General features: G+C 37.0%; 1 long non-coding RNA gene across 2 annotated transcripts in view; it reads right to left on the bottom strand.

Moving 5' to 3' along the window:
- Positions 1-517: 517 nt before the first annotated feature.
- The window catches only part of LOC142027447 (uncharacterized), an 84,880-nt gene continuing 77,648 nt past the window's right edge, over positions 518-7,749 (bottom strand). For both annotated transcript variants that reach the window (XR_012649134.1, XR_012649135.1), the window contains exons 3-4: positions 3,658-6,313; positions 518-1,393 (exon numbers count right to left, since the gene is read on the bottom strand). This is a non-coding gene — a long non-coding RNA (uncharacterized LOC142027447). The remainder of the gene's footprint in view (positions 1,394-3,657; positions 6,314-7,749) is intronic.

Below are 7,749 nucleotides of genomic sequence, written 5' to 3'. Positions count from 1 at the left end.
GAACTGATTTTTCTTGGGATAAGCTACAATGATGACACACCACGAGTTGAGCTGGACACACGGCACTCGGCTAAATTTAAGAGAACTGGAAACATTTGTTTATGGGTGAATCCATCCTTTTGTGGGTGTGTCATGCATTCCAATAGGCATGACAAATACTTTATAGTTCTGTGTATGTATGTCTATTCCTATGACATTTGTCCATGGTAATTCTACAGAATGTGTCATATAAAATATAATGACTGTCTCTGATTGCACCTTAGAATATTCACCCTGTGTCTTTGCTAGCACATAAGACATGCTATCTGCCTTCATCTGGTGAAATTTTTAGTCTAAAAAACTCATTAAAAACTCTGTTTTAATTGTGAAAAATAGGATGCTTCCCATGTTTCTAGTAAAAGCTACTATCACAAAGTATTCACTGTGACTGTGACATTGCCTTTTTTTTTTATTTTAAGAAAAAGAAATCTGAGGAAAGACTGAATATAAAGAGAGACGATCCATGGGATACAATGATCTTTATTCACTTTCTGGGTACTAAGTTGTTTTAATCCTTTACTTATATGGGCAGCAGAAAACCCAAACTCAGAACTCAAGTCTGTAAAAGAGCACAACAAAGTTATGTTCTTGAAGGCTTTGTCCTGGAAATGTAAGAGAAGAAGCCAAATTATTGAAAAGCGCAATTTAATTTCTTAGGGCTTCAGGGAGCATGCACAGACACATGTACATATATAGATGTGTATGTGTATATACACATAAACACACATATATTTTTATACATATATAGGTATATAAATATAAAGACAACTAGAGACTTACAGTGGGCTAGCTCCCACTGAGGTGTTTTGACTTCCAGGTGCATCAGATAGGGATTCTCCAGCTACATCTGGGTAAAAATCATGGGGCCTAATTTTATTTTCACAAAGTGAAAGGTCCATCTGCAGCAGTTTTAGAGGTACAAGGGAACTTACAGTGTGACAAACCTCACGCTGGTTTAATCATTCATTCTACTTCTTTTCCTAAGCTACAACAAGACATCCACTCTGAGATCTCCAGACCTCCTCTTTCTGTGTTTATCCTTGCCCACTTTTCATGAAGTGGTTTTAAATGCATGAGGTAAACAAAATAACTGCATGGAAATAATACTTTTTTATACCTTGCATTCACATTCAACATAGGTTATGGTTCCAATGTACTAGCAAACCTTAAGTAAAGTGAAAGTAAACTTTGTCCAATAGCATTTTCTTACGAAATGTTACAAAGAGTCTATACATCCAGCAATCCTTGTCACTCCAGTTGAACTTCTTGGGTAAAATTCTGGCACCACTGCAATCAGCTGAGGTTTTGCCATTCTGTCCACAGGGACAGGATACCCTCTCCTGTTTCTCACCACCTAGTAAAATTAAAATAGAGGAAACATTAGCTCTATGACTTTTGCAATTTCAGTATCAGAAATGTGTTTTGTTTTCTATGACTTCTAGTTGCAGATAAGATGCTATCTCTTAGATGTCACTGACAGACCATTAAGAATAAGTTAATTGATAACTAATTTGATAATTAGTTGTATTCTTGAAAAAAAAAAGTTTGCTTTCATTACAGTGAAAAGAGGACAGCAGTCACAGACATTTCATGCCCACATCTCTGAAAAAGTCATATGCAAATCAATGACCATCCTCCTGACCTTTCCGAAACATCTATCCAAAAGCTACAAGAAACCTACCAGGAAACAGGAATCTTAGTCAGTAGTCCCTAAGGTAGTTAAGCATTGGTTGCTAAAGTAAAGAGCTCTTTGTCGCCTGAACACTTCCTTTGATTTAACTTGGAAAGGTTGCTGGAAAATTGTTTGAGTTGGCCTTTTCCCATCCAGTGATTTCTGTGTAGTCCACATCTAAGTAAATATGTAATCACAACAGCGTAGAATTATGTTAAAATCTGACTCTAGAATAGTAAAGGACTTAGCGGCTTTGTCAAAGAGACCAGAAATATTTTTTGTCGTAATACTAATTGGCACTGTAATTTTGAAATGTGTGTTATTATGTAGCTTAGCTGGTTAAAGCTGGATGAAGGTGAAAGTGAAAATAAAATCAAAATTGGCTTTCTTCTTCCTTTCCTGCTCAGAAAAATATAAAGAATTTCATTTGATTAATCATTCACTTCATGGCTCATATGTGGCTTTCACACATATTTGGAGGTTAATATCATAAACCAGACTATTTTTCTTCTATGAAAGGTCCTTACTGTTAAGCATTGTTTGATCTGGAAAAAACTAATTTCTTTTTTCCCTGCCTTACTATCAGAATATTCTAAACTAGAACTATTGAACTCAGTATGAGGAAAAATCTTCTGTAGGCAATAACTCCTCTTTGAGCTTGGAGATTAGACCAGACAACCTGAGCTAGAAATATCGCTGTCAAGTATTGCCTTCAGTGAGGCTAAACACAGGAATTTCTGAGGATTCTTGCCTGATAGACTTGCCTTTTCAGAGTTGAGAGATATTTGAGGGGGGGCAAAGAAGAGAAGACAAGCCACTTATGGCACATTAGAAGGAGTTCTGGTTCCTTCAGGTTCTCAGAACCCTACAAAATATTGCCTAGACAGAATCTGATTCTTGCAAAGAAGGACAAATCAGAGAAGAACACTGTATTGAATGATTTGCAGGACAAACAACTATGAGGAATATAGTAAAATAAAATTTCAGAGGAAATGCACTTTGGAATTGGTGTAATTTGTGGTGTACTGCTGTACTAGTGAATACAGAAAATCTAGTTCTCCATGAAGTTCTGACTTTCAGCATTGAATTTCCTAAGAATCTAATCAGTATATTATGAAGTAACCTACAAATCACCTTCCATTAAGTTGAAACAAGTGAGTTTATTTCAACCTTGGTGATGATTCTTTACATCCCACTTAGAATAATATCTTCCCTTCAACCTCAACTGTTTTCTTTTATTGCCAGCCAGATTGTGTATTAAATGCTATAGAAATCTGACTTTTTTTATTAGCTTGCTTTTGGCCACACTTACAGTAGGAGTGATATGCAGTATGTTACCTGACTGCATTCCTGTTACACATCATAAAAGATACATAGATGGCAATTTGTTGTGCCTCCTCTCCTCTCCTCTCCTCTCCTCTCCTCTCCTCTCCTCTCCTCTCCTCTCCTCTCCTCTCCTCTCCTCTCCTCTCCTCTCCTCTCCTCTCCTCTCCTCTCCTCTCCTCTCCTCTCCTCTCCTCTCCTCTCCTCTCCTCTCCTCTCCTCTGGCCTCCCCTCCCCTCCCCTCCCCTCCCCTCCCCTCCCCTCCCCTTCATTTTTATGCCTCTATTTCTTTTCTCTCTCTTGATTTCTATCAAATCTTGCAATGAATTGCTTAACTACTAAAAAGCTGATAATGAATGCACAGCGGTTTGAATCATCAGTCTGTTCCAAGAAAAATACTGGAACAAGTAATCATTGTAGTGCAACAGAGCGTTATCTAAATTCTCCTTTCCAGTTTCTAAGAACAGATTTTATCTTTTAAAATAAACATGTTTAAATACACTAATGGACTATAGAGACCATGCAAGTCTATAAAAATCTGTCTTTTGCACATATATTTTCAAAAATATACAGTGTTATATCACAAATGCATAGATGCAGTTGTTCAGCTAAGCAGGGAATACCTGAAGGTCAGGATATCTCATATTTCTCTTTAATCCTTTTACTGAAAATTATTTCCAGTTTTCAATTTCCGTCTTTATATTCCAGTGTCAAAGATCTTATGGCTTGGAGAAATACCAAGGTGACCTATTTATGGGAGAATAATATGCAAATATTAAAAATCAGAATAACAGGGAATGTGAGCAAAACTTGGTGCAGAATACTTAAATTCCAAGACTTCACATAACGACATTTCTATCTTTACTTGGAAATGATAATGAAACTTCTTATCTCTGTGTTTTATTTCACAAAGGGAAAAATATTTCTGAATCCACTCCCATTTACTGCTGAGAGAGGTTTATTTTGTCATTGATTTCCATGAGCTTGAATTAAGATCAAGATGAATAGTACTTTGAAGCATTTGTTTATTGAAAAAAACCAAAAAGTATCTGTTGATGTTTTGTTTGCTCATCTCCTTAAAAGGCTAATAGCGGCCTTTCTGTAGACAATATATAGGGGTTTGAGCATGTCTGATTTTCGCAATTTTCACCTTGTAATTCTCAGGTAAGCTTTTCTGCACTCTCTTTATCAAGAAAGGTATGGCTGACACTGATACAGCAGCCCACTCATATCTACAGCTAGCTGAGAAAGTGACAGCCTGTTGAGACAGAAGATTTCTTATAAAGGAACTATGTAAAAGTCTTAATCCTGCTTCCTATAGGGGCCAGTGAGAATTTTGCATTTGACTTTGTGGAAGCCAAATTGGTCCCCGGTTGAACAGAAAACAATCATTCACTGTATAGTGAGAATTTATACCCTGCGAAAAAGAGTGTCTATTATTAAAAGGGACAGACATAGGGGTCACTGGGCAATTTTAGTAGCCTACAGATCATTACATTTAGTACTCAAGTTTTTTTCCTTTTATGCAAGAAAAACTCACAGTGACTTCAGTAAGAGTTTTTCTTACTTAAGGAGTACAGGATTGGGTACTTAGTTGAGAACTAAAGCAGCATTAATGACTTCCATATGTCATTGCATAAACCTCATTCATGTGTTTTTGATTTAATGGATTATGAAACAGAAAACAAAAATATTCTGTGTAACTTTTTGTGAGAAGCAGAAATGCTTTAAAGATCACGGATGAGAACAATTGGATTTTAGTTAGATGTGCAGTAATTGTTTGCACCCTGGAAATCACTTCTACAAAACAGTCTCTTGTTCTTTTTGTTCAGTCTATCTGTCTTACATACTGTTTCCATTCTCTTGTCTTCGCCTTTTTTATTTCCAAAAGCCCTGTGGGGATATTATGTCAGCACTTCTTGACCTCATGTGGTGAAGTTGTCAATGTTGAATTAAGTATTTTTTTAATATAAACATACCAATCCCATGCACAGATCTTCCATGCAATGTCCTTGATTGTATGCTGAGGTGAAAATGCATAGGGTAATGCTGTACCTGAACTAAAGTGAGAATGTGGAAGCTAGCAAAAGAGTATGAACTTGTTACATAATGATTAACTCAATGTATGAATAGTGTTCAACTCCTAGTTTTATGCAGAAATCCTTAAGTGCAGACACAATCCCCTGCCCTAGGATACGAGATTGCAAGAAGAACAAGACTAAAAAAGAAAATAGAAATAAAACCTGTTGCCACTGAGTCTGTAAATAATATTAGCAGCATTCTTAGGCACTGAAAAGAATTAACCTTTTTTTTTTCTTCTAAAGATCATACCAAAATATCATATCAGTCCTGTAAGGACAGCTGTCCAAAGTGGACGTCTGCTTTGAGCTCAGGATCTGGGATTTACAATTATTTGTATTCTCTAACTCAGGTTTCCCCCCATGGCCATTATTTGGGTTCCTCTGCCAGATAGCTCTAGGCAGACAACATGAAAACAGCTGCTATTTTTGTATTTACTGTATTCAAAATTTAGGTTATAATTTACCTGGATGTAAACCATGTAAAATAGTGTAAGACTTAGATCATGATACAAGGAGTTGATCTTTTTCTTCATATTTATTTAATTAACTGTGCTGTGTTATTCTCGTACTGATGAAGTGAGGAAGAAAACATGAATATGGTAGTCTTTTAATGAGCTGTGGTCATACCAGACTAGCAGTTTTCAAGCAGACTTGCTGTGGCTGGAGATTTAGGTCAGTAGGTCAGGAATAACTCATTTAGAAAAAAAGGTTGACACTGATGAACAAGGCTGTAAAATTTAGTAGCACGTGTTGAAACAGACATATGTAAAACCAGCAAATAATGGAAGCTGAAATGAAATAAAAGGATCAAGGCACTGGAAATATCTCCAGGCCTCTTCCTGTAGATGACTACATTTCTAAGGACTTTCCTGAGGACATTGTCAACTCTTGAGGAAGGAAGACGAGGCAGTAGAAAGAAATTAATAGGCACTCATCATTTCATACAAGCAAAAAGTAATTTTCCCACTGTCTACAATGTAAATATTTTCCCCAGTAGTTCATATATCTCTTGCCCTGCAAAGTAAAGTTAGAGCTTCCTCCATTGTACACTTCCCGGCCTTTGACCCCCTCCACTGTTTGAAGCGGTTTCTCTCTCATCTCTCCTCATTCTTTGAGTGGAGCCTGGTGTCTCCTCTCCATGTAGTCATTCTCTGCAGTATTGTCTGCATGGGGCACGCTGGAGCACTCTCTTTTGAAGCTGGAGGAGAGAAATGAGAGAATTAATGGAAAACAGGTTATGCAGAAGGAAGGAATAGGTGGTTATTATCTCAGAGCATGTCCCATCTCTCACCATTCCTCTGAAATCCTGATGGAGCTTTCCAGCTGAATGATATGACCACTGAAGTATTACTCACCTAATCCTAAACTGTTTATGTGTCATTGATGAGGAATGCTGCTTCCCCTTTTGATTTTAAAGAAATTATTTGATCAATGTAAGCAAACAACTCAACAATCCCCCACTTTGTTATTCTCGGAAGTTGCTAAAAAGTTCTGTCTCCTCTGTTTTGGATTGCTGACATAGAAGCTGATTGCTAATACAGGTAAGAGTTTGTTTATCAGGACATAGGCAATGCCTCCTGGCTGGTAGCCATATTAATGGTTATGTTTTAGCTATGTAAGCAATAGTTTGAATTGTACTTATTTTGATTTTAGGCAGAAGGGACCTCACAGAATAAATTAGAAACAGTAAACTGTTATCTAAACTTGATAGAAGAAAGAATCATTTTACAGTGAGAACAATCAATCAGTGGAACAGCCACTCCAGGGATGTGGTGGAATCCCCATCACTGGAGATTTTCAAGACATGATTGGACAGGATGCTAGATAATCTCATCTAGGTTCCTTTTCCCATGAAATGTTGGACCAGATGATATTTTGAGGTGCCTTCCAACCTAAGCTGTTCTACAATTCTATCATTCTATGATTAAATTAAAAATAGCAAAAAAAGCCACACAAAAGATGTAACTCAGTAAAAAGAATCTCTGTCCTTAAAAATTTTTTATCTTAATGTTGACAGTAAGTTTTCAAGGCATTCAAAATTAGAAGTGGGGGGGTAATCTTGGACATCTCTTTTCATTGCCCTGCACACTTGATCCATCTACAGTTCCCAGCAAAACAGACCAGGAGCTTGTGTCCCAGCCAGAAGCAGGAAGTCCTTACAGTCTCTAGAGGTACACTATTTCTGCTGGCTTTCTAGACAAGTTGTTGATATCTAGGTAGGCATCCAAATGCAACGCAAACGGTCTAAGTCTTCTTATTGGAATTTAGTACTATTTCCTCCTCCTAAAAGTAGTAGTAGTTGCTCACTATACAAATAGTTGAAAAAATGCATATACTTGTCCTTTCTACAATGATGTAATTAGAAAATTAAAGGGAAGCATTGTATATGATTTATTTCCTGGAGTACTGTCGTGGTTTAACCCCAGCCAGCAACTAAGCACCAAGCAGCCACTCACTCACTCCTCCCCATCCAGTGGGATGGGGGAGAAAATTGGGAAAAAGAAGTAAAACTCGTGGGTTGAGATAAGAATGGTTTAATAGAACAGAAAAGAAGAAACTAATAATGATAATGATAACACTAATAAAATGACAGCAGTAGTAATAAAAGGATTGGAATGTCCAAATGATGTGCAG

This window comes from Buteo buteo, chromosome Z, assembly GCF_964188355.1.
Source record: "Buteo buteo chromosome Z, bButBut1.hap1.1, whole genome shotgun sequence".
Classification (NCBI taxonomy): domain Eukaryota; kingdom Metazoa; phylum Chordata; class Aves; order Accipitriformes; family Accipitridae; genus Buteo; species Buteo buteo.
This window is presented reverse-complemented; position numbering and strand designations above follow the sequence as displayed.